The sequence below is a fragment of the Cupressus sempervirens genome, chromosome 5 (assembly GCF_028749045.1).
Source record: "Cupressus sempervirens isolate cs-2001-9-10 chromosome 5, ASM2874904v1, whole genome shotgun sequence".
Lineage (NCBI taxonomy): Eukaryota > Viridiplantae > Streptophyta > Pinopsida > Cupressales > Cupressaceae > Cupressus > Cupressus sempervirens.
Genome location: NC_143122.1, coordinates 1,936,805 through 1,958,716, shown reverse-complemented (window position 1 = coordinate 1,958,716; position 21,912 = coordinate 1,936,805).

Here is a 21,912-nt window from a genome sequence, read left to right as displayed (position 1 = left end):
ACATGAAGGTGCTGAGTGCCAGTTTTGCTCGGCACTTGATGGTGCCAAGTGATGGGTTGCTTGGCAATTAAGGGTGCCGAGTGACAGGCAACAGGTGTCGAGTTGGCTTGGCACAAGAAGAGCTAGACACACAAAAAATGGTAGACACCAATGGATGCCGAGTGAGCTCGGCTGCAACTGAGAAAGAGGATGCTGAGTGTTCTATTTCAAACTGAATAAATATAACGTAAAGAATGTTTCAATGTGAATGCTTTCACCATTAAAACCAAAGAGCCAAGCTTTAACCTTTCAACCAAGTTTCTCAAATACAATGAATAGAAGAGGAAGAACAATAGATTCAAGTATGCCTATTTGCATTTCTATTCAACTGAGATTTAAACTATTACAAAATCTGGGAGCATTCAGATTCAACCAGAAAACCCTAAAATAACCCTAAATTGGTAAAACTTCAAACAACTTTAATACTTCAAAAAACCTTTAAACCTGCAACTCTAATGGCTGCAAACAAAGGTTCCTAGAGCAATCATTGCTTCAACAAGACAAAAACAAATAAAAAAAAACTCACAGAATGAACAGAGGAGTCATGTGCAACTGGAGACATTGAACACACTTCCTTTTGTCTCTACAACAAGTGGATCTGCTGACCACTTTCTTCTTCTTCCTTTTCTCTACTCTGCTGAACTGAAACTCTAAAAAAAAAATTCTGACTCAATGAATGAATGAATAAACATTCCTTTTGTCACATTCCATTTTCCCCCTCTTTTCAGAATTTGAAAAAACTTCACCTACCCGTATTAATTTTTCTGTCTGTTCTGGATGTCAGGGGGGTAGGTGAGCATTTGGATCTAGGGGCAAACGTCAAACACTTCATTAAATATTCCAACACTATTCATGTTTGTTTAGATGTATAATATTGTAGAGCTTTCCCATAGCTTGTATGGGATTGTTTACATTTTTCTTTTTTGTATAATGTGAACATGAAAATATAGAAATATTACTCTTTTGTGAAGACAAATGAAATAATTAAATTTTCCTTCCAGAATGTATCTTATGATATTCCATCTATTGAATTTCATTTTTAAATGTAAATCATTTTTCATAATGAACTGTCCCTTTTAATTTGTACATTTTGTGTACCTTTATTACTTCTACATATGTACAACTTCAATTGCAACACCATTCATGACACCCTAAAATTTTTGAATGATATCACTAAAGCTTAGCTATAACTTTCCATATAGGTTCTATCAATTTTAACATGATGCTAAAATTGGTAACAACATAAGAAAAAGAATGGAACTAGATATAGGTACACTATTTTAGTGCAAAAATCATCACAATTTCAAGTCGTGACTGCTGATGGAGGAGTTGATTAATTAAATATGATTTAATTGATAATCTATCAACATTGATTTTACATAAATTCAAGATTACTTAATTATTTTACAAAGATGATTTGATAGTTATTTTTTCTTATACAATGTTATATCATAATGAGGATAAGGTGTAGAGCCAAAGAAAAATTCTTTTTGTAGAACTTGGTCTTGCCTTGGGCATTTTTCCTCTTTGTAATGAGTGACATAATTAGATTCAAAGTATTTGTACAATCCAAAGCATTGACATGTTTTCTTGAGAATTCAAATTTATTTAAATGCTAAAAATACTATCAGAATTTGTATACCTTTAGATAATGAGTTATTCCTTTCTGATAAAATTGGAAGAATTTCAAACTACTCTCATATAGATTTTTACTCTAGCTAATATTTGACCCTTTTCAATAGACACACCAAGATATGATGGAGCTTGTTTCATTATTACTATATTCTAACCACCAGGGCTTCTAGCCAATGTCTATAGCATTCTAGTAGCATGCCTAGAAAAGAGATGAGACTAGGTGCTAGTCTTGGGTGTTTTTTACATAAAAGATACTAGTGGGGCAACAATTTATATTCAGCTAATGTGAGATCTACATTTGGTCTTGAAACTTGGTAGTAACACATAGATGACTAACTACATCTATTCTAATAGGTAAATGGCTAAAGCCTAGGTTATTTATTATTATTAAGATTAATTATTATTATGTGTTAATCATGAGTAGATTTGAACCCAAGATCTCTCCAATGAGAGGCTCACAATTTACCGATGCGTTGTAGGCTCTTGCCTTAGATAATTCATAATATTATGTTATTTGTTACTTAATCATATTGGTAATGATAAATTATATTATGTAATATTATTAACAATATTTTATTTCTTTATTATATAATTTGAATAATAATATTTCATAGTGCATTATTAATTAATTTGATTAACATGATTATTATTATGTTTATGATAATATTTAATTTATTTTTTGTTTAACTTTTTATTTAGGCTCTATTATCATTCAAATCTAGCTCTAAAAAGGGGGCATTACATTATAGTCAAGGATAGGAAGTTTATGGTTGTGATCAACCATCTCAAGATCTATCAATTTATGGTTCTTGGGCTTATCCTATAATTGGGTTATTAATAGGTGAAGCATAGGCATTGCCTACCAGATTTTACTAGTCCACTATTTCCTTTTGTTATAGGTTTTTTTAAGCAATTTATTATAAACATATTATTTAGTTTGTTGTTACATCTATGAATTGGCACAATTTTCCTATTACTAGGAAAAACTTAATTATATATCATTGATAATTTTTTATTTTCATGTGCCTTTTTTTTTTTATCAAATTCATATTTTTATGTTGTTTGTAGATTGAGGTTCAATAAATGTCAACATCTGGTGTAATGAATGTTGAAAACAAATTGATACAAGTATGATAAATGTGTTTCAATTATTGTTTTGTCACTGATGTCAAACCTACTAGTTTCTAGTAAGACAATTGTTTATATGATTTAAGTACTATTTAACTGATGAAGAGGATTTGATCAAATGAGGTAAAAATAGCATCTAGAGGAAATTTTGAGGTATGACATGAAAAGGAGTATAAGAATCAATTAAGATAGTGATATTATAGTGCATTGATAATCTACTTAAGGTTGCAAAGGTTGGTTACACTAATTAAGTTTAGAAGAACAAGTTAAACAATGGTTGTTTGTTGAGCTTAACATTCTTTACAGTGGGTGCATAGAAAAGTTAGTGCAAGCGAAGCATAAAATTAATTAGAGCCAAAAAAAATTAATTTTAGTGTAAGCTGAGTGAAAAAGTGTAAGCCGAGTAAAGTTTAGTTGATGTCAAGCACTACTAAACTTTTATTTGTGCCGAGTGATTTAATAGAGGATGTTGAGCAACACAATATGTGTCAAGCATCAACATTATGAGAAAAATCAAGAATTTGATGAATCTAAGCTAGTAAGTTTGATTTTTTAGATTGTGTGAACCATGTGGAAGATAAGGTTGATGAACAAAATTCATGGTGAACCATTTTGAGAAAAATTCAAAAAGGATTGAAGGAGAATTTTTAGAAGGGAATAAAATGAAATGAGGGGTAGATTCATTGAATCCTACCTAATCTGACCTAACCCTAAAATGGAAAATGGAGGATGAATGATAGAGTATCTTAATTCTCTATTTATAAAGATTTTTGGTTAGAAAAAAGGGTTGTCATGTGTGAGAACCTAAGGAAGACAAGGAATCTAGGGTATTTGCTTCATTCAGTGACTTAAGAGAAGAAACTACATTGGCAAGCAAAGCAAGAAGGCTTAAGGGTATGGATTCTTGAAGGGTGAACAAGCTATCATAGCTAAAGTGTATGAAATCCAAGTAGAATGGAGGACTAAAACAAAGATCTATAATCTACAAGTGTGTTGTAAGTTGTTATCAAATCAAGCCTTACTATTACTTTCTAATGATTGTATTAGTCTAGAGTAAATATTTTAACTAGGTGAAATTCCAAGTGAATAATATAAAGTCCTCTAACAAGGCTCACTCCTAATAAGGTGATTGAAAGCCTTTAACCGGGTCACATTTAACAGTGTGCATTGTAACCTTTAATAGCGTTGGCCTTTCACAAAACATCACTTCAGAAGAGTGAGAATGACTAGCATATTATTGGTGTTTTTTTCCAAATTCAGTTTGCACATTAAATTATTGTGTCAAATATGTTATTAAAATATGTTATGTTTCATGTTTAAATTTTTTCAAATTGATTTGATAGTAACGTACAAGTTTAAGTGATTGCATAATCTAATAGATGCATGCATTATGAATTTTTTTATGGATATGGGTTCGCTAAGCTCTTAATTTTTTTATTTATACATCTAGACTTTGGATAATTGATTCACCCCCCAATTATTCTGAAGAATTCCAACAATTGGTATCATAACCATCTACTTAAGAGGACTAGTTTGAAGGTACTAGAAGCAAAAAGATCAAGATGTCAAAAAGAGAAGTATTCAAGCTTAATAGAGATAACTTTTCTGCATGGAAACCCTGATGAAGCTACACCTAGGAGGTCATGGAGATCATTCATAATCTACCATTTCTATTGAGCATGTTGATCCTACTAGAGCCCTAACTGCTGAAAATCTAAAAAAGAAGAAAGAATAGAACTAGACAATGTTGGAGATTGCATCTTCCCTAAGCTATGCCTAGTTTGATGATATCAAAGTTTGTGACAGTGAAAATAAAATGTGGGATGCTCTATACACTATCTATGGAGGTGACAAGAATGTTCTAAGATACAAAGTTGAAAGTCTCAGAGGTAAGTTCAATAATATGAGAATGTAAGAAGGTGAGAATATTGCTCAATATTGCTTTAGGGTAAAAAATGTTGTTAATGCAATAAGAGGAGCTACTAGTAAAATAGATGATGATACTATACTAAGTAAAATTTTGAGAACACTACTACCTATTTATGCTATTAGAGTTCCTATAATACAAGAACTAAGATGTATGCCAAGGAATGATCTAACTCTTGAGGATCTAGTAGGTAGGCTTACTACTTTTGAGCTATCTAACTTTGATAATTATAGACCTAAAAATATTGAATTTTCTTTCAAAGCTAAGTTTTCCTTCAAGGAACTTGATGAAAAGAAGAGGAAAAAGACAAAATATGTGTCAATTAACAGTGATACAAATGAGGAATATGTAGATCAACTTGAAGCACTATTAGCAAGGAGATATCATAGAGGTAAAGGCAAGTTACCTAATGTTTCAATTTCAATGAGGTTCATCATATTGTTGCTAGATGTCCATAGAAGAAGAATTATAGAGGTGGTGACAAGTACAATAGTAGAAGAGATGAAGACAACAAATACTACACATCAAAAGGCAAGAAGTCTTGCTACATTACGAAAGAGGAAACGAAAGATGGATCTGACAATCATGATGATTAAGTGGTGTATGTTGCAATGAAAGATGAATTTGATGAGGATGAGGAAACTACACTAGTGTCTCATGTGAACAAGAATGATAGATGGATGATTAAAAGTGAGTGTTCACATCACATGACTAGAGATAAAAGTAAGTTCATTACCTTGAAATATTATGATGGGAATAGTGTAAGGTTTGGTAATGATGCACCATGTTTGATAAAAGGAAAAGGTTCTATCAAGCTCATAGAAAAGATTTTATATGACAATGCTTACTATGTTGAAGGACTTAACTATAATTTGTTGAGTGTGTTATAATAGAATAATTCAAGATGTAAGGTTGAGTTTGAAAACAAGATTGCTAAGATATATGATACTGATGAAAAACTAATTGGAAAAGGTGATCAAAATAGAGGTAATCTATTCTACCTTGATATAGAGGATGCTACTTGTTTAATTATAGAATTTGATTATTTGTGGCTATGGCACAAGAGGTTATGTCATGTTATTTTTGATAACTTGGTTAGTATTAGTAACATGAAAAGAGTAAGAGGTTTTCCTAAGTTGAAAAAACCTAATAATATAATTACAAACAATGTTAGTTAGGAAAAATGACAAAGTCAAGTTTTAAGAGTAAGACTCATACCTCTAAAGGAATATTAGAGATTGTTCATACTAACTTGTGTGGACCAATTGAAGTGCAAAGCTACAAAGGAGATAAGTACACTATGCTACTTTTTGATGATTATTCTAAAATGATGAGTGTTATGTTTCTGAAATAGAAATCTAATGCTTTCCAAATATTTATGTGGTACTTAGCAAGAGGTCAGTGCTTCCTATTTTTGAAATATTTTGTCAATTGATGCCAAAATTTGAGCCATTTAGAGATTGAATATAAAAAAACTTCAAAAATAAAAATTGTAGTGCTTGGAATATTCTTTTTGAATATGTAATTTATTTTTATACCCATTTGATGGATTATTTTTTTGATATCGATTTTCAAAAACCACTTTTTCAAAATGCTTGTTTCAGGACCATACCACGCTCGTGTATGGACACCGTAATTTGACACAAATGAATTAATTTTTGTAAATCCTTTTAAATAGAGTTACCTGACACACCAAAGATTGATGAGAATATTTTTCTTGAATTTTTTAATGAATTTTTTTTTAAAATTAATTTTTAATTGACTATAAAAGAAAATTTTAAAACCTCTTGTGTATGGACACCATAATTTGATCAAAATTTTACTTTTTTCAATTTTTTTTTTAAAACTTCAAAAGAATTGAATGTAGATTGATGACATATAAATTAATTTAAGAAAAATTATAAAATAAAAAAGTTATTAAAATTTTAGTGAACATTGCTATTTTACATTTTGGTACCACCTTTGATTAAAAAATAATACAAAAATAGTAAATAAAATCATAACACTATAAAATTTATATTTTTGAAATCAACACAGTGAGAGCTCTAATACATTTTTGTTTCGTAAAAAAATTTGATTGGGAAGACCCTCTAAACATTATGGCAAGGCATGAATTTGTCAATTCAATGCCTTAGCCAAATCTTGAGAGGCCAAGGCATAGGCTTGGTCTCACCAAGCCTATCCTAAACCAAAATCCAAGGAAAGGAAAAAAAATCTCGCCTCATGATCTAAGAAACGGGCACCCATTATTTGAATTTCAAAAAATGGGTACTCATTTTGGAAAGCTAAAAGCGACATGTAAAATCTGTCGAAAACTTAAAAAATTGAATTTTTAAGAAACAAGTACCCATTTTTTATTTTTAAAAAATAGGTACCCATTTCTTAAAAATTTAATTTTTTAATTTTTTGAAAAATGGGTACCCATTTTTTGAAAATAAAAAATGGGTACTCGATTTTTAAAAATAATGGGTGCCTATTTTTAAATTTAAGGTTGGGCACCTGAGCCAAAAACGAGTGCCCATTTTTAAAAATTGGGTACCCATTTTTAAGAGGTCTCATTTTGCAGATTTGACTTTCGCAGAATTGTGACCCAACTTTGTGCATTCACCCCAAGAGTTGAGAAGGAAACATGTGTAAAAGTATAAAATGTTTGAGATTTGACAGCTCGGAGGAAAATTTACATTAAATGAGTTTGAGATGTTTTGTACTGATAGAAGAATCAAAAGATAGACATCTACCCCTAGAACCCCTCCACAAAATGAAATTTTTGAAAGGAGGAATAGATCTATAATGGATTGTGCTAGGACACTCATGATGGAGAAAAATGTTGCTTTGAAATATTGGAGAGAAGTTGTAAGTATAGCTATTTATACCTTGAACCATGTACAAGGCAAGAAAGGTACTCATTCAACAATTTTTGAACTATGGTATGGAAACTCACCCAATGTAAAATAATTTAAAGTATTTGGAAGAAAATTATATATTCATAAAGATTTCAGGAATGGTAAACCAGATGCAAAAAGTGAAGAAGGTATATTTCTTGGTTATTCCACATGAAGTAAAGCTTATAAGTGTTTAAATACTAACATTAACAAAGTTGTGGAAAGGGGACATGTGAAATTTGATGAATATACATAAGTATATGAGGTTGAACCTATCAAGGAACAAGAAGAATACAAATCATTTGTATACTTTTATGAAGGTATGCCTACTGATGAAGATGTTGTAAATCAAGTTGCAAACCAACAATAAGTTTCAGTGACTATTGAGTCACATATTATGAATGTTGAGTTGCATCTAGGAACCAAGCTACATTCAGGTGTCAAGTTATAGAATGAAGTTGAAGCACATTCTGATTCTAAAATTAATGTACATGAAAGAGATATTGAACTATCTGATAGAGAGGTACATAGTGATTTAGAAGTTGAGAGACCTAATGTAGAAACCAGAGCTAAACCAAGATTGTCTAAGTATGTCAAGAGACATCACCCTACTTCACAAACCATTGGAGATCAAGATAGATAAATGAAAAGGAACAAGTTGAGAAATGATACATGTTTGCTAAGTATGAAAGAACCCAAAACCGTGAAAGATACCTTAGAAGATATGGGCTAGAGTAAAGCAATGAAAAAAAAGATTGAATAAATTGAGAAAAATAAGACATGGACTCTAGTTCCTAGACTAGAAGACAAAAAGGTGATTGGTACCATGTGAGTATATAGAAACAAGTTAGATGAAAATGGTGAAGTCACAAGGAACAAGGCAAGATTAGTTTGTAAAGGATATGCATATGATGAAGGGATTGACTATGGAGAAACATTTACTCCTGTTGCAAGACTGGAAGGAGTAAGAACTTTTCTTGCTTACTCTGCATACAAAGGTTTCAAAGCTTATCAAATAGATGTTAAGTCTACATTTTTGAATGGTATATTGGAGGAAGAGGTTTATATAGAATAGCTAGAAGTATTTATTAATGCTAACAACAAAAACATGGTATGTAGACTACACAAAGTTTTATATGGTTTGAAGCAAGCACAAAGAACATGGTATGAGAGGATTCATAATTATCTTATGAAGATTGAATTTGAGAGGACTGATCATAACAACAATCTGTACTTGAAGATAGAGAAAGGAAAAGGTATTTTGTTATTTGAAATTTTTGTTCATGATATCATATTTTGAGGTCAAGATACTTTATGTAATACTTTTGCAAATGAAATGAAGAAACAATTTGAGATGTCTATGTTTGGAGAGATCAAGTTCTTTGTGGGTTTGCAAGTACATAAGATGAAATATAGTATATACATTACTCAATCAAAGTATGTAAAGGAGAAATTGAAAACTTTTGGATTGGGGGATTCCAAGCCAATTAGAACACCTATGGTGATAGGACATAAATTTTTAAGGAATGGTGACTCAGTTGAGGTGAATCAAACATTGTATAGGTCTATGATTGACAAATTGAAATATGTAGCACATAACAAAACTAATATTGCATTATCTTTATGAATAGTTGCAAGATTCTCTACTAATCCTAGGGAGAATTATTTGATGGTTGTTAAAAGAATAATGTGATATTTGAAAGGAACAAAAGACTATGGTCTATACTATAAGAAAAATGAGAAATTTAAATTGAGAGCCTATATTGATGCTGATTGAGCTAGAAATATTGATGACAGAAAGAGCACTAGTAGAGGAGCATTTTTCTTATGCAAAAGGCTGGTTACATGGACTAGAAAGAAACAAAACTACATTTCTTAGTCTACTACTGAAGCTAAATATGTTGCTGCTATAGTAAATTGTACAAGCATTGTATGGATCAAATAACTACTCAAAGGTATGAAGGACAAAATCACTGAACTTGTGATACTTTATCGTGATAATACACGTGCTATAAATATATCAAAGAATCTTGTGGTACATACAAAGACTAAGTACATCACAATCAAGTATCATTACTTAAGAGAATTAGTTCAAGATAAGAGGTGAAGATGGAATATGCTAACACAAAAGAGAAAATAACTAATATCTTCACAAAAGAATTACCTAAGGATGCTCATGAGTATCTAAATGGTGAAGTAGGGGTGATAGCCCTATCAAAGGCTATCAAAGAAGCATGAGGAGTGCCCTTCATCAAATAAGTTGATTGACATATGTTACACATTGATGAAATGGATCTTATTTTAGGAACTGCCTAAAGTAATCAAAGAGCTAGAGTTATAAATCAGTCACAACCAAGGTGACAAAGGGAGAAACTAAAAATATTCATATATGCATATGAAGATGACAAGTCTTTGGAATTATTGTCAAAGAGGGATAAAGTGTACTGAGAGATGAAAGCTAAGAGAGATGAAGGAGAAATCTAATCTATCTAATCTTGCTAAAGGAAAAATCCTAACTACTGAGGGAGAAAGTGTGCTTGCTAATTACATCTACCTAGTAAGAGGGAGATAAAAGAAGTGATCAAGAGGGAGTCATAAGGATGATTTGATTGATTTTTTGTTGATTAGAATAAAAATTTATAACCTATTTAGAAGATGAAAGTTGCTGATAGAGGGAGAGATTTCAATACAAGGAATTATTTTTTTGGTATTTTGTTGGTCTTACTAATTAAATCTATTTAGTTTGGTTTACTGTCAATGCCAAAGAGGGAGATTGTTGAAAACATATTGATACAAGTATGACAAATGCGTTTCAATCATTGTTTTGTCATTGATGTCAAACCTACTAGTTTCTGGTAAGACAATTGCTTATATGATTTAAGTACTATCATTTATTTGATTGATGAAGAGGATTTGATGAAATGAGGTAACAATGGCACCTAGAAGAAAGGTTGAGTTATGATATGTAAAGAAGTACAAGAATTAATTAAGACAATGATATTATAGTGCATTGATAATCTACTTAAGGTTGAAAAAGTTGGATACACTAATTAAGTTTAGAAGAACAGATTAAACAAATTTTGTCTGCCAAGCTTAATATTCTACATAGTGGGTGCCGAGAAAAGTTAGTGCAAGCTGAGCAAAAAATCAGTTGGAGCCAAGCAAAGTGAATTTCAATGTAATCCAAGTGAAATAGTATAAGTCAAGTAAAGTTTAGTTGATGTCAAGCACGAGTAAACTTTAGTTCATACCAAGTGATTTAATAGAGGATTTCAAGTAATGTAGTATGTGCTAAGCATCAAAAGCTAGTTAATGTTGAGTGTCAACATTATGAGAAAGATCAAGAACTCAATGAATCTGAGTTGACAAGTTTGATTTTTTAGAGTGTGTGAACCATGTGGAACATAAGGTTGATGAGCTAGTGGCAAAAAATTCATAGTGAAACATTTTGAGGTGAATTCAAAGAGGATTGAAGGAGAAGTTTTTAGAAGGGAATGAAATGAAATGAGGGACAGATTCATTGAATCCTACCTAATCTTACCTAAACCTACAATGGATGATGGAGGATGAATAAAAAAATATCTTAATTATCTATTTATAGAGATGGCAAGTTGGAAGAAAGGGTTTTCATGTGTGAGAACCTAAGGAAGACAAGGAGTCTAGGGTATTTTCTTCATTAGTGACCTAAGAGAAGAAACTCCATTTGCAAGCAAAGAAAGAAGGCTTAAGGGTATGGATACTTGAAGGGTGAACAAGTTATTAGAGCTAAAGTGCATAAAAGCCAAGTAGAATGGAGGACTAAAACAAGGATTTTTAATCTACAAGTGTGTTGTAAGTTGTTATCAGATCAAGCCTTACTGTTACTCTCTAATCATTGTATCAGTCTATGGTAAATCCTTTGGATTAAGGTTGACCTAACAGTCATTTATAAATCCTTTAACTAGGTGACATTCCAAGTGAATGATCTAAAGTACTATGACAAGGCTCACTCCTAATAGGGTGATTGAGATCCTTTAACTGGGTTACATTTAACAATGTGCATTGTAACCTTTAATAGGGTTGGGCTTTTACAGGGCATCACTTTAGAAAAGTGAGAATGAGTAGCATGTTACTAGTGATTTTTCCCAAATTGGGTTTCCACATTAAATCATTATGTCAAATGTGTTATTGAATCTATTATGTTTCATGTTTACATTTTTGCAAATTGATTTGACAGTAACCTACAAGTTTAAGTGATTGCATAATATAATGGATGCATGCATGATGAAAATATTTTATGGATATGGGTTCACTAAGCTGTGAAAAAATTTATTTGTACATCCAGACCTTGGATAACTAATTTACCCCCTACCCCTCAGTTATTCTAAAGAATTCCAACAATGAACGCTTTTAACACCCACCTAAGCATAAGGAAAAGGAAATATTTGATCCTTTGGCACCTTCATGTGTTAAAGAGTGAGTATTTCAATTGATTGTGTTTCATAGTTTGTAATAGATGTGATTTTTTAATGGGAATCAATGTTTTTATTTAATCCAAAGGTCTATTTGGCTCACATAAATTGCATAATCATTTGTATATTTTTTGAGAAGTTAGCACAAGAAACAATACTTGTGTGTGGCCAAAGTGCTCCAATTTATATTTTATAAGAGTCTATCACTACAAGAATTTAGAGAATTGTAATTGACATGAAATATAATTTTAAAATTGTTGAATTTTTATTGATACAGATTTATATTTTGTTTTTTCATAATAACTAAAATTTGTGTTATTTGAGAAGAGTATATCATGTTACAATGACCATGACCATGGTAGATCTAATGTTGTAGGGAAGACATATTTGTCAATTTTTTGCATTATTCTTTAAAGGGTACTAGCTCAATGAAAGAGCACCTGCTTTATAAGTAGGAGGATGGTGGTTCAATTCTATTATGCCCTCATCTGATTGAATTAATGATTAAATAAACTACCAAATATACTATCATATATACTACCAAATCAACTACATATATACTACCCAAAAAACTAGCAAATCAACTACAAAATATACTACCCAAAAAAATACCAAATATATTACCAAATAAACTACCAAGTAACAAAAATAAATGACTAAATCAATGATTAAAATAGTTTAGTCATAAATTTGGTTGAGAGATAAATGTTTGGCAATAAACTACCATTGGTCACATGATAAAAAATTGTCACATATTTATAATTTTTAGTAGTTTATTTTGTAATATATTGTTATTCTTGTACTAGGGAGATGACTATAATCTTGCAAAAAGAGTTTCCTTTATAAAGTTAGTTGTCCATGGAGTAACATGTTCAATCATTTGCACTCTCTAATGATAAGAATTTGTTAAGGTCTTCAAAGTTTTCCACATGATCTCATATTTTGTTTTAGATTTACCACAAATTTTGATTCCAACAAAAATATCTGATATTCTAGAGAAATAAACACTTATAGTCTCATCTTCATGCATCTTTCCATGTTGAACATACATATCCAATTTTGGGTTTTAGCATGTTCACCACCTTCAATTATTTTCTATAAAGTATTCCAAATCTCATTACCATGTCTTAAATATTTTACCTCTCCATATTTTGTTTCAAGAAGAGTTTATAATGGTGCTTCTCTAGCAAGAATATTCTATATGAATAGGTCTTTTTCATGTACATCACAGTCAGTAAGCTTGTCTTCTTTTATCACCACCTTCACACTTGATGCTAGTAGCCAATATTCCAAAACCATGCACAATAGTGGAGTCTTCATCTTTTCCTTTCAACTATCATAATTGATTTCATCAAACTTCAAAATTTATTTTCTATAAAAAAAAGCCATGGGTCTCCTCAAGCTATTAAACTTATCTTTCAAGGACTTGATGCTATGATACCAAATATTAGAAAGTAAATTCCACTAAGATAACTAAGAGGGGGGTGGGGGGTAAATCAATTATGTTCTTAAAAAAACTCTCAATATATTTATTAAATCTAAAATATGTAAACACTAGATGCAACAACCATAGAAAGATAATCAAGCATAAAAACACAAGATAAGTTAACTAGTGAAACCCTTGATCAGAGGAAGAACCCCAGAGAGAATGATGCCCATAAGATGATGTACTAATATTAAAGTTAATTTTAAAAGGATATACACTATTAGAAGTCAATGAAACACAGTTAGTAAATAGAGTCCCTATTAGAAGACCTTGAATCCTCATTATGAGATTCTAGGAGTTGTGTCAAGCCTATTAGGAGTTGAAAGAAGGACAATCAAACCTATTATCCAAAATTCCTTGAAAAAAGTCTTCACTATAAAATATTTTAAATAAGTATATCCAAGATCTTTGAATTGACTAAACAACAACTCCTTTTCTAATACAGTTCCTTGAAGCTCACAATATATCAATCAATGGCCTAATCAAAAGATATTTGCATCCAATTTTGCACAATGATCTCATTGATAAAAAATGATATCACTCATAGTTTACCATAGGGAATGACCTTTCCTTTATACCAAGTCCTAAAAAATTATTTCAGTCATCCTTAAGGCTTTGCCAATTTAAAATAATATTATAGGAAATCTTTAAGATATTAATTTACACATTACATTACAATTATACTTTTTTTTACAATGATTTTTATAATAAATAGTACTTTGAATAGTCTTCAATAACTTGGCTAAAACTACATATCTAATTTTTACTTCTAGAACATATCATCTTCAATGCGTCTCTAACCATCTTTTATGCTCACTTAACCAAACTCCATGACTACCAAAAGATATAGTTAATTTATCAACAACTACTTCCTAGAAATTGTCTCTGAAAGAAACCTCTAGAAAACTTCATACAACTCTGGAAAACCTATACATCTCTTTTTATGAACATAGAAATAGCATCAAGATACTATTTTGAATCTACCCTTAAGTGTGCATAATATACTTCATTGACTTTTGACCGTGCCAAACAATTCTTCCTCTGTAACTCTAGAATTATTCTCAAAATAAAGTGTAGTTGTTATCACCAAAATAACTTGAAAAGATACATAGCTATAAAAATCATTAACTCATTGTAACTCACAAAAATCTCAACATCAAGAAATATGATCAATAATAATCATATAAAAACACCCATGAATCCATTTTTAATTGTGCACTATCTAGTTGATAATACATAAATAAAACTGATCCAATCTCACCACGTAAAAACCTATTAACATTGCAAGGAAAAGAAAAAATGTTAACATCAATGACAAAACATATATTGTAATATATTTCAAAAAAAATCCCTATAACATCCAATAATACCTCAATTTGGCATCAAAATGGAAATATATGATGTAAAAAACCAAATTAATGCACTTAGATTAAAATGATCATCGATGTAGAATATTTTTTTAGGGCTTCTCTAACAAATCAAATCTCTCCCAAAATATATCTCCGTATATATATCTCCCCCCTTTCGACATCAATGGAAAAGGTTCATGAATGTACTAAGTCAAATATATAAAATCAACTAAAAGTCATAACATAATACCCAACGTCTCCCTGTGAGGAGAAGCTCCCAAAAATATCAATTCATATGCATGATACATTTGTTTGGTTCATTAGACTGATGCAATCCATATATCATCTATCTATAAATAGGAGCAACCATTACCCCAAGTATACCTCTAATATATTAAAATTTATATTTACATAAAGGTTTTGAAAATATATACAATATTCTCTTCAGTATCCATGTGGTCTAATATACTTCCTTTCCAATAACCTTGTCTCTCAAGAAATGTTACTTGATAAATGTATACATTGTGTCTTTGAATACACATGGTTCTTTGATTGTTAATGGCACTTGAATTATCACAATGAATAAAAATAGGCTCATCAATATATACACTGATATCTTTTAGTACATTTATTTTATCCAAATAAATTGCATAGAATAAATAGCAACAACATCATATTCATCTTCAACAACAGATTATGATATAAAATCTTATACCCAATCAACATTAGTAAAGATTTTAAATCAAAATTCTCATCTTTATCATATCATAATTCATAGTTAACTATATTCTTAAAGTATCCAAAAATAATCTTAAGAATGACACCATGTGTTTCTTTAGGTTCAACCTAAAACCATGAGATAATTCCAAAAAAAAAAGGTATATCAGCTATAGTGCATGTTAGATATCATAATTTAGTGATCATTGATATGTATCTAGTATAATCATCATTAGGTGAAACATCATCCTTTGTTATTTGGAACAAGTTATCATGGGATTTCCAAACATATTTGAATCATCCATTCTAAATTACTTTAGCATCTCCTTTGCATACATAGATTGTGCTATAAAAATTCCAAATTTTTATTGTAGAATTTGTAAACCAAGGAAATTTTCATCTCACCTAAATAATATATATCTAAATCTATTTTTTCATATCATTACAAGACTATTTTCTCATCTTACATCATTTTAACCAAAAATGATATTATCCACAAATATTTTAACAATCAAGACATTATCAACGCCGATTTTGATGTATAAATTACTGGCTATAGTTCCTTTACTAAAATCAAGGTACGATAAATACTTATCTAAACTTACATACACTATATATGAGTTTCTTTTATCAATAAATTATATCATTTTGATCAGTCAAAGAAAATCCATTAGGTTTCTCAACATAAATTGTAGAAGTAATCAATCCAACTTCAAGAAGCCATGTTCACTAGCATGTAAAGACATTTGTGACTGGGAAAGAGGCAATAACAAAGACAGGGTTTGGGCTCTACAAATATGAAATATTACATTATTATATCAAAGAAATCAATAAAATATGCAATGATCAATCCTAATATAGGAGATCGAATAACCTAAAATAAGAAATCCAAAATAAATTATTTAATAATTATATAATATTAAATGTCACTAATGCATAAAGCGATATCTTAAAAATGAAGTAAAGGTAACTTAATTATTAAATCAAGATAACTTAATAACTAAGTTATTGCTTTATTCTAGCACTCCTAAAGATGAAAAATAATACAACTAAAAATAATGTCAAAAAAGCAAGGATGCTACAATGCTAGAAAAAAACTTGGGTCCCAACAACATCATTTGATGATGTACCTAATCACAACCAAATATATGTAAAGTGGAGAAATAGAGAACACCACGTGGGAAAATTTCTACTCCAAAAAGAGATGGAAATAATACTAAAAAATAGTCAAGGACCGAAGAAGTCTACAAAATAGAGAATGTACCAAAATATAGGAACAAAAGAATGATCATGAAGAATACCACTAAAGCATAAAGAAGATACACATACTATCAAAAACTAATTGCTGATATGAAGAAACTCTATTTAAATAGAACACATGACTAGGTAGGGAAGACTATAATCTGCATATGTGCCCTCAAATGACAATACTTGGATTAGCAGGATAAAAAAGAGCAACAACTAAACTCAAAGATACATATGGTGTAAAACACCAAAGCCTAAATATTTGATCATTGATCAATAAAATATTGAAGGTTGCCTCCAAAATAGGGATAGGAAAAGTGTCCATATGGTAAATGATCCATCTCACCAAAATACATAGCTAACTATCCTTTGCATCAACCTAGTAAGTAGGAATAAATATTCTAGTAGGAATAAATATTCTATACATAGTACACCCTAACAAACCAAGGAAGCAGTAGAACTAATAGGTAAAACCCTTCCATAATGAGCACAAGGGAGAGATGACAACCAACTAAAAAATATGACCAACAAGAAGTGCATGTCAAGGAACCAATAAAAAAATGATGCACATAAATAAAATTATTATGTCATGGGGTGATCATGCTCTTGACAAATATCATGAGTCTAGTGTTATAAAAGGAATAGTAATGTGACAAAGGTAGATGAAAAAAAAAGGTAAACATCAACCCCCCATGATATTTTATAAGTAGTGTATATACAATAAGGAACAAGATGTATTGGATCCCAATTATACAAGGTACAATGAGACTTTGTCTTAGTGTATTTGCATAGAAATACTTACAGAAGTTGTCTACAAAGATGAGCATAAACAAAAAAAAGTTGATAAAAAATCAAGAACGACCAAAGATGAGTCATCTCACTCGACATAAATGATCCCTAAACTTGAAGCAACTAAGATATTCACAAGAGTGAAAAATATAAAAAGTTGAATAAAACATATGTAAGAAAAATCTTGAAAAATGATGCATATCTTGAAAAATAGAGTCTAAATGCTCAAGATATGCCTCTTGGAGTGCACTAGAACTTCTAACTTTGACAACAACAAAAAAGCCATAAAAATTAGAAATGAAGCCTTCATAAATAGAGTGTGTCAAAATGTGATCCACCACTCAAACAGTTGTTGGTAGATAGTTTTGATGAGCATAGGAACAATTTAAAGGTGAGAAAATATTTAGAAATGTGATGATGAGGTTATGTCTTTTAATTTTATTTTTAAACTATACTAGCCCAAGGCTTTGAAATCCTTATTATAGGAGGAGTTATTAAATAATTTAATAGTGGATATATGATTATGTGTGATATGTATGAGAGCCATGTTAAACATGTTTCAATTGGTCCTATTGAAGCATCCATTATATGCAAATGCAAGTGAACTCTTCATTTGGATGTACCTTGGCTCAAGGCATCTTGGTGATAATTATCCAATGCTGGACTATGAGGTCATAAATAGATTATGCCTGATAACCATTATTGAAAACCCTCAAATAAGAAGTATCAAAATTAAAAATCTTATTCAATTTGATATAGTCATTGGTCAAAATGGTTTAATAGAATCATTAGGATCACTTGAACCATCAAAATATTTGTCAAATTAATTCTCTCTATTTAGCCATCCACATTCCTACTCGTGCATCTTTGCATCATCATTGTGTATTCTACTTCATCTTTCAAATGCATCTCCTAGTCATTCTTTTTATTTGGCTTTGTGTCAATTGTAAAAGATGCATTTCTTGATGATGACTATTTTATTGCCAATCATTTGAGAATTTATTTTTTCCTTAGCTAACATGCCAATTGCTAGACCTTTGGAGTTTATGAATCTTGACAACCTCAACACCATCTAGGCCCTATAAATTTCATATTTTTAAAATAAAATCTGAAATATGTTCAAAACACTAGGCACACTTTTCTTGCAACTTGATTATGAAATCCAAATATTCTCTGAGTTGTAATAGAAGATAAAAATATTTTCCACATTTATGAGATCTATGATAGATGTGAAAATTAAATTAGAAATTATATATTTTATATTTTATATTTACAATCTACACATATAAACAAATTAAATTTGTGTACAAAGAATATAAAATCTATGAATAAATCAAATGATAAACAATTACAATATTGTCTATGTACAAAATCAAATGGTAAAGAATATTATTATTACAAAATCTCACTTGTTTCTATTTTTGCTTCAAACTTTCTTTGGTAATTTTCATGTTTAGGTTGCTCCTCACTATAGTAATGTGAGATGTAAAATTGGAAGAGTAAACACATTATTGATACACTTGGCATACAGTTGATCAATGGTAGGGTTTAAGGAGTAAAATCAATGGCAATGATAAAGAGGCAAAATCAATTATTGATAAATATAAAATCAATCGTTGAAAGATGTTGAGCTAGGATATGTCATCTAAATCACAAAGATTGTTAAGGTAGAGAGATAAAGTGACCTATAAAGGCATAATTCATTTGATTCTATTTTGTTTAGGAACCATTAAATGTAAATGCATCTAGAAAAGATAATAGAATAATATTTTTCTATATTCAACCTTGGGAATTATTTAATAATTTTTTAAAATTAATTAAAATAAATATTATTTGATTATTAGAGGATAATTTTTTTAGTCAAAAAAATAAAAATATATAATCAATAAATATTCAAAAGATCAGTGTAACGATGATATAATAAACATGCATTAGTCAATTTTAGATATTTACATTTTATCCCTTTGTAGACAATAATTTTGTTTGCATTTTTTAAAGAAAAAAGATGTCCATAATGTGTCTACTAGTGAGGATTTTTCCTCTAGAATCTAGAAAAATATTTTAATTAATATTTCCTATAATATTATAGTTAATTCTCAGTGATTAATTATTTGTGTTACATTCATCTACTAATTTAAATAATTTTATTTAATTAAATTGAGTGTACTTAGTAAGGTATTAAAATATAATTTAAATGCATTCCCTTCTCTAATGTATTAGATATAATTTAATGCATCCCCTTTTCCAAGTGTCTTATTTATTAAAATCATCCTCATTCTAGTTTTTCCAAAATATTGATTAATCTAAATCTTGTTTAAATTAATCTTAAATATAACCTAGAAATCCACCCTTCACCCATCACTTCACTTACTAACTTATCATTTCTTCTAACTTCACGTAAGAAGTGATTCCATAACTTATTAGCACTAATGAGTTGCTCACATATATGTGAGAAACACTTCCCAAGGAAACTACCAAACTTCCTTAAAAGTTTCAACCTTATTGTCCCTTACATGTTTCCCTAGAGTTTCTTATACATATGTGAACAACCTTAATCCTCTCAAAGCTTAAATTTTATTTGTTTACTTTGCATGGTTATTGCATCTAGCCCATGCATCTCCTTATTTATCTCCCATGTGGATTCAATATGGCTAACAACTAATCCAAGACCTCAAATCTCATCCAAAAATCTAAATATAGAGCCATTTGTAATTGTAGACACTAAAAATGGTTTGTGTCTACTCTTTCATCACTTTTATATCCCAACATGTCCCATTTTCTCATTTCACTAACTTTGATCTTTTGGCTGACTTAATCATCATTCAATCAAAATGTCTATAATCTTAGAAGAAATTCAAAACCATTCTCAATGTCATCTTATCATCAATCATTTAGGAATTGTTATGTCCTTCAGTGCCTTATCAACATTCATTAATATATGTCACGTGTCCTTGGCATATCATAATTTCATCATTGATCCTTTATGCATTGTTATGTCCTCTAGTGCCTTATCAACATTCATTAATATGGGTTGTGTGTCCTTGGAATGTCCTAATTTTATAAATTTGTTCCTTGGCATTGTCACATCCTTCAGTGCCTTATCTGTATATGAGAAATGTTAGTATGCTAATAGAAACCAAATTTAAATAAAGCTTCTACAAACTAAACAAAATTCATAAACTTCAAGATAGACTAAGATGAGCTCTCAATAAAGAATATGAGCCATTAATGGGCTCTCTCAATAAGAAGCTCTCTTGTTGAGTGGCTTTGTCTAAATAGATAGGATGTATGCTCAAGCTTATGCTTCAAAAAGGGCTTCAAATGGAGTTGGAATTTGGGTGTGAGTGTATGGTTCTGATGTAAAATGGCTTCTTAAAATGGCATTATGACTTTACTTCATGGATTGTGTGTTTTGAAAAGGGGAAGGATCCAATTTATAGGAAAGAGGCTTGAGGGATTGAGGGCTAAGATGCAAGGATGGGAAAAAGCTCATGGAGGGCTCAGATTGCATGAGAGGAGAGCACATGGATTGTGCTTCCTTACAGCCAATCAGGGAGTGACACATGTCACAGGGTGAGAGGATGGAGGAAAGGGGAAGGATGAGTCAAAAAAGGAGGCTCAAGGGATAAAATCTTCATAAAGACCCTCATAATGGCTTGTAAGAGCAATAAAAGGGCTTGGAAGAGTCATTTATGGCCTAGTGGGCTTCATAAAGTTTTATGGTTGGGATATTTTGAAGGAGATGAGAGGAATTTTGACTTGGGCTTGATTAGGAAGGTTTTAAGCTTGCTTAGGATTGTGCAAATGATTAGAGGATGGATTAGGATGGTTTAGGATTAGCTTAGGGATAGGCAAGTGGATGGCATTTAATGAGGGTGGGTGAAGGAGGAGATATTTGTTAACTTTGGCTTGGGTTAGTAAGTCTTAACCCATTTTTAGGGAATGTGACAAGGTTAGGAGGGGATTAGGATTAGGTTTAAAGACATCTTCTAGAAGAGTCTAGACTTTGGATGAGGATAAAGACTTTCTAGAATAGTCTAGAACTTCCTAGGATGAGGATGAAGACTTTCTAGAAGAGTTTAGAACTTCTTAGGATGAGGATAAATTAGTTTTTTAGGAAATAAATAAAGTTTTATTTATTTCAAGGGTTTGGGTTGAGGAGATATTTATTAAAACTTTTTTAATAAACATGAGGATTAATATTTAATCTTAATTAAATATTTTGAGTTGGGATTAGGCGTAGGAAATGATGGGATTAGCCTTT